General features: G+C 39.4%; 1 non-coding gene across 1 annotated transcript; it reads right to left on the reverse strand.

Annotated features, from left to right (window-relative positions):
* Positions 1-6551: 6551 nt before the first annotated feature.
* TRNAC-ACA (transfer RNA cysteine (anticodon ACA)) lies at positions 6552-6623 on the reverse strand. The gene has a single exon. It is a non-coding gene; the product is annotated as a tRNA-Cys (tRNA).
* Between the last annotated feature and the right edge of the window lie 335 nt (positions 6624-6958).

Raw genomic sequence — 6958 nt, forward strand, 5'->3', positions numbered from 1 at the left:
AGGAAGTTGGTTGACTATGCAACCCACACACAGAAAACAGCAGTGTTCACTCAAGCCAAGAAGGAAGTGAATTTTTTTATTTGTCTAAGCCAGCAATACTATCGCAATGAGGCACACTATATATAAAAGTTTGACACCTAGTGGATATATTAGGCATAAAATCTAAAGTCATGAACTAAAGTAAGGCTTTATGAATGCCAAGGAGTTAGGAAGAAGATCCACCTTGAAGTAATACCAGCATAGCATTTTCTTTGTACACTGAAAAAGCCTTCAAGAAACTCTTGGTGAGACTGACAAATTTTTCTGTAGTTCTCTCTTAGTACTGTCTGCATGGCCAATTTAAAAATATGCCCATTCTTGAGGTTTCCCTGGTGGCTCAGTGGTAAACAATCTGCCTGCCAATGTGGAAGGAGTGGGTTTCATCCCTGGTCCAGGAAGATCCTGCATGCCATGGAGCAACTAAGCCCAAGAACCACAACTATTGAGCCCACCAACAGCAACTACAGAAGCCCGTGCACTCTAGAGTCCATGCTCTGCAACAAGAGAAGCCACTACAATGAGAAGCCCGCACACCGCAACTAAGACTAGCCCCTGCTCTCCACAACCAGAGAGAAGCCACACGTCAGTGAAGACCTGGCATGGCCATAAATAAATAATATTCCCATTCTTGAAAATTCTTCATATAAGTTGCCCCAATCAGAAAGTTTCCCGATTCTTCTTGCAAATTCCAGTCACCATCCACCTACCACCTGACTCCTATTGAAGCAGGATGTTCATCAGTCAGAAGAATATAGGATTAGGGCAGATCTTTTCATTTATTCATTCATTCATTACTTGGCATTTTTCATGTTCTGCACACCAATCACTGTTCTATTCACATATTAACTCACTTAGTGTTTAATTATTTAATCAACATGATCACATTTGTTGAGTTTATACTGAGCTCTTACAATATATCAGATCCTATGCTTGTTAAATAGTCCTTCCCTCAAGGAACTCACAGTAAACTAGCTGAAGCAGAAATATAACACAGTGTGTTATAATGATCTGTCCAAGACCAGTGATTAAATATGCAGAGAGAAGTAGAGAGTCATGGAGAAGCGATACTTAATCTCAGAAATGTAAATGGAGGGAGTGTCAAAGACAGTTTCATAAGGAAAGTGTCACCTGAGTGCTGAGCCTTATGTATGAGCCAGTCAGTGGAGAAGGTAGGGCTGAGGGAGGGGAGAATGAGTCTGTAGAGTGGAATGGGGTTGAGCTGATAGTGAAGAGAATGTTACATGCAGAGGGGAAAGCAGAAACAAATGCACAGAATCAATAAGCCATATGTGATGTGTGGAAGCCACAATTAGCTGGAAGATACAGACAGAGGCAGAGTGCAAGCGATGAGGCTGAAGGTATGGACAGGGCTGAATGAAGGAACTTAGTCCTTGACATGTGTCAAAAATGAAAGTCCACTGAAGAATAGGGGGATAAGAGTTCAGATTTGTATTTTACATAGTAAACATAATTTAGATAGTCTGGTTGATAGAGCATACATGACTGGAAAGGTACAACCCATTAGGACATCTGTTGATGTTGTTTTAGTCATGTCCGAATCTTTTGCAACCCTGTAGACTATAGCCCACCAGGCTCCTCTGTCCGTGGGATTTTCCAGGCAAGAATCCTGGAGTGGGTTGCCATTTCCTCTCCAGGAGATCTTCTTGACCCAAAGGTCAAACCCAAGTCTCCTGCATTAGCAGGCAGATTCGTCACCACTGAGCCACCATGGAAGCTCTAGGAAATCTGTACTATTTAGAATAAATATAAACCCAACAAATGACTCTATTGTCAGTGTAATAAACTACTCTACAGCTTTCTATAGTGAACTTGAGTATACACATAGTGAATCAACTATACCAAGGAAATCTTAACTATTTTTTAGTCTTCATTAAACTTTAAAATTGAAGGGAGCCACAAGTATGCCCATTTCTGGTTGAAGACTAAAGAGAATGGGAAAGCGTCAGACCTTCTCCCTCCTACTCTTGACTTGGCCATCGACTAGCTGTGAGTCATTGAAACCAGACTCAAGTTCCTCAACCACAAAATAAATGGATTGGTGCTCAAGTGGTATTTAAACTCGAAAGTTCTGTGAAGCAATTTTCATTCTTTTTTAGAATTTTCTTAGTCTTCAAAGGGAATTGGAAACAGATATATAAGTACCTTTATATAGCTTATCTTTCAGTGTTTGTGAGACAAGTGGTGTGAATATGTATGATAATTAAACCTCACAGATCTGCAACATGAACATTGAAGATTTAAACACACATACGGTACTCATATTAAATAGTACATAATACATTTCTGTATATGCCAGGATACTAAACTATCTCGAATACCCTTATGTGCCAACATAGTGAGTCAAATCTAATTTTTTAACTTAATTTTTAAAAATTCCTTCTTTACTTATCCTTGAAAGATGCTCTGATTGAATTTATAATTTGGAAAAAAGCAAAAACTAGCCGAAGGCTTTAATCAAGGGGAAAAATTCAAGTATTTTAATCAAAGTTACATTAACATTTAAATTGTCAATAATGATCATTTTTGAATGTGCTATTGGGATAGAAAACCAGCGGTCATTCCTTATAACTTGACAATGTGTTTCCACAACATACCTAATTTTTATCATGATAAGTTTCATAGCAGGTAGTAAAAGGATGTACTTTGCTGAAAACCATTAATAATGCTGGATAAGCCAGTAAATGATTATCCTGCATATACTCAAACGTAAACAAGACCCTGATTTATGATCTGGAGTGTTCCTTCTCTTTCAGGGTATTCATGAGGGGCCTCTACTTGTTTTATCTGGGAACCACACCATCTACAATGGTTCATTTTTATGGTCTTTGATTTCAGCTCAGCTGATTAGATCTACCATCTACCACTCAAATCATTAATGATGTACAATCATAAAATGTACACAATGAATGACTAACCATGGCATTGTCCTGTGATCAGGGATGTGATGCCTTGCCAATAACTGGGTATATATGCTCATCTTATGAATGAAAATTGAATTATTTAATCACCAGTTATCTAGGCTGTCCATCTGTTTAAAACAAAGTCATAATTATTTATTTCCTTCTCCAAGTGTCAACTCAGACTTTAGTTTTTCTTGAACAGCATGATTGTATGTGCATATATGTGAACGGAAACACACACTGTATGAGAAGAGTGCAAACTGTGTAAGAAGCCCATGACGGGAAACAACCAAGTAACATGGATCTAGAAGCGGGTATAAGCGGTCATAAGACTGCCAGCAGCTGGCAGAAAGTTAAGGGGAAATGCCTGCCTGGGAAAAGAGAATGCCTTGGGCAAACATCAAAGCACTGCTTCTGAGAGGGGCAATTTTTATATTGCTGTTGGCAGGGATGAACACTCATTCAAATCATTCAAAGGCCCTACAAAAAAGGTTTGGCATATTCTGCGCTTGGCAGGAGCCAGTTGGGACTATGGTATTTATTCCCTTCCAACCCTTGAAACTTACATGACGCCTCCCTGTCTCCAATCTCAGACTGACAGCTTGGGGTGGTCGTGTTCAGGCCTCTGTGACAAGAGCAGACTGCAGGGGTTTTGTATTTGGTGGAGCAAGGCAGCAATCCACTGCAGAAACACAATGGAGACCGAGACAGACAGGCTGCCTTTAGCTGAAAAGTTTCTGGAGCACTGAACTGCTGTGTTCGGTGGTCTTTCAAATGGGGTGCCTGCATCCCAGGGACAAAAGTGATCCATTAGGACACAGGATGAAATTATTAGGATGTGTCATATTTACATAAATTTACATTTATTTTGCTTTGTGTATATTTTATGATATACGGTATATCAGTACAAGTGTGTATGTATTATAAATACATACATTTGTGTATTTATGTATTTAGTAACTTCAGTTATATTCAACTCTTTGCAACCCCATGGACTGTAGCCCACCAGGCTCCTCTGTCCATGGGATTCTCCAGGCAAGAATACTGGAGTGAGTATCCATGCCGTCCTCCAGAGGATCTTCCCAATCCAGGGATTGAACTCCTGCCTCCTGCATCTCCTGTATTGCAGGCAGATTCTTTACCCACTGAACCAATTTAATGGGAGGACAATTTAAAACATTTTTTGTTAATAGGGACGCACAGTCAAATACTTTTGCATATCACTGAAGTTGTTTCTCTGGCTACTGCATGCATTTATTGACAAGGGTCTTTCTTTGCCTCTGAAAGAGTGCCCTAAATTCCATAGTTGTTTTTGGCTACTCTTTCTCATTGTTATTAATTGTCTCTTTGAAAAAATATCACCTGTATCTGTAGGTAGTCTGTAATCGGTCCCTGTGTTTCTAAGAGTGAACACTTCAAATATTTAATTTTTAAAAATATAGAAGAAGGTACAATTTATCTGAGGCTTTTGACCAGTTGGAGGGATATTAGGAATTTGTAGGGGATATGATGAATGATTAGGTATTTCAAGTTGCAGTATGGCTTAGGCTATTATAAGGGGCTTTATTTTATCTATATGTGCTGTGAATATAAAATTGAGAATAAAATAAGATTGTGTATGAATAAAGTGTTTTGGGTAGTCCTCAAAATAAAAAAGTAAACAGTGAAAATATAAAATAAAATAAACAGCCAAAGCACACAAACATAAAACCCTCATGAATCAGTGCTATTACTGGCAGAAGTAACACTCAGGACAATATATCAGTCATCTATTTTTTTAAATTATTAAACAGAATAATGTTTCACTGTGATTCAGTTCTATTTTTATCTGCATTGTTAGCTCCAAATATCTCTATTTCTGTGTGCTAGATCCTGCTCCACTTTCCCCCAAAGGAAAGTAGAGTCCTATAACCGGAAAATATCCTAATCAATGTCTTTATATAAAATTGGAAAGGAGTGGAAAATAATATAAAAAAAAACACAAAATAAAAGCAGTGAAGTAAAATGTAATAAAACTGTAATGAAATGACAAGATTACACTTTTCCCTTTTTTAAAAAAATCTTTCCTTTTAGTTGTTTATTTGCTCCAATTGTCTTAGAAACAAGGGTTTAGCATTTGGATTCTCAGAGGGTCTGATTCTTTTTTTCTTTTTTAAAAAAATTAATTTTTTTTTATAGAACAATAATTGTTTTATAGAATTTTGCTGTTTTCTGCCAAAACTCAACATGAATCAGCCATGGGTATACACATATCCCCTCCCTTTTGAACCTCCCTCCCATCTCCCTCCCCATCCCACCCCTCAAGGTTGAAACAGAGCTCCTGTTTGAGTTTCCTGAACTGTACAACAATAAATGCTGGAGAGAGTGTGGAGAAAAGGGAATGCTCTTACACTATTGGTGGGAATATAAATTGATACAGCCACTATGGAAGATGGTGTGGAGACTCCTTAAAAAACTAGGAATAAAACCACCATATGACTCAGCAATCCCACCACTAGGCATATACCCTGAGGAAACCAAAATTGAAGAAGACACATGTATCTCATTATTCATTCCCTTAACATTTTTTGAACATATATCATGTTAGTTTAGCCAAATATTTGAATCAAGTAAAATTGAGATCTTTGAGGTACTAACTGTGGTATTCTGATGGTCAGTATATCAGTTTAGTTCAGTTCAGCCTCTCAGTCGTGTCTGACTCTTTGCGACCCCATGAATCTCAGCACACCAGGCCTCCCTGTCCATCACCAACTCCTGGAGTTTACCCAAACTCATGTCCATTGAGTCAGTGATGCCATCCAGCCGTCTCATCCTCTGTCGTCCCCTTCTCCTCCTGCCCCCAATCCCTCCCAGCATCAGAGTCTTTTCCAGTGAGTCAACTCTTTGCATGAGGTGGCCAAAGTATTGGAGTTTCAGCTTCAGCATCATTCCCTCCAAAGAAATCCCAGGGCTGATCTCCTTCAGAATGGACTGGTTGGATCTCCTTGCAGTCCAAGGGACTCTCAAGAGTCTTCTCCAACACCACAATTCAAAAACATCAATTCTATGGCGCTCAGCTTTCTTCACAGTCCAACTCTCACATCCATACATGACCACAGGAAAAACCATAGCCTTGACTAGATGGACCTTTATTGGCAAAGAAATGTCTCTGCTTTTTAATATACTGTCTAGGTTGGTCATAACTTTCCTTCTAAGGAGTAAGTGTCTTTTAATTTTATGGCTGCAGTCACCATCTGCAGTGATTTTGGAGCCCAGAAAAATAAAGTCAGCCACTGTTTCCCCATCTATTTCCCATGAAGTGATGTGACCAGATGCAGGATCTTAGTTTTCTGAATGTTGAGCTTTGAGCCAACTTTTTCACTCTCCTCTTTCATTTTAACCTACACGTAAATTTAACTCCAGCAATGGGAAAACATTCCTTACAGTGACTAGGTCATTGCAATATTCTATGTAAAGTGAAAGTGAAAGTAGAGTCACTCAGTCGTGTCTGACTCTTTGCGACCCCGTGGACTGTAGCCTACAACGCTCTGTCCATGGGATTTTCAAGGCAAGAGTACTGAAGTGGGTTGCCATTTCCTTCTCCAGGAGATCTTCCCAACCCAGGGATTGAACCTGGGTCTCCTGCATTGTAGGCAGATGCTTTACCATCTGAGCCATCAGGGAAGATGGCTGGTGGCTGGTGGATTCTATGTAAACCTACATCTAAAGATCTTGTAAGCGATACTTATGCTTTCTGGAGAATATCCAAGTCTCTTGTTCCAAGAATACTCATTGTAAAAGACCCTGATGCTGGGAAAGATAGAAGGCAGGAGAAGGGGAAGACAGAGGACAAGATAGTTGAATGGCATCACTGACTCAATGGACATGAGTTTGAGCAAACTCAGGGAGATAGTGAAGGACAGGGAAGCCTGGCGTGCTGCAGTCCATGGGGTCACAGAGTGAGACACGACTAAGAGACTGAACAACAACAACTTGCTCATCTGTTTATTGAGATTTCT

Source organism: Bos javanicus, chromosome 16 (genome assembly GCF_032452875.1).
Source record: "Bos javanicus breed banteng chromosome 16, ARS-OSU_banteng_1.0, whole genome shotgun sequence".
Lineage (NCBI taxonomy): Eukaryota > Metazoa > Chordata > Mammalia > Artiodactyla > Bovidae > Bos > Bos javanicus.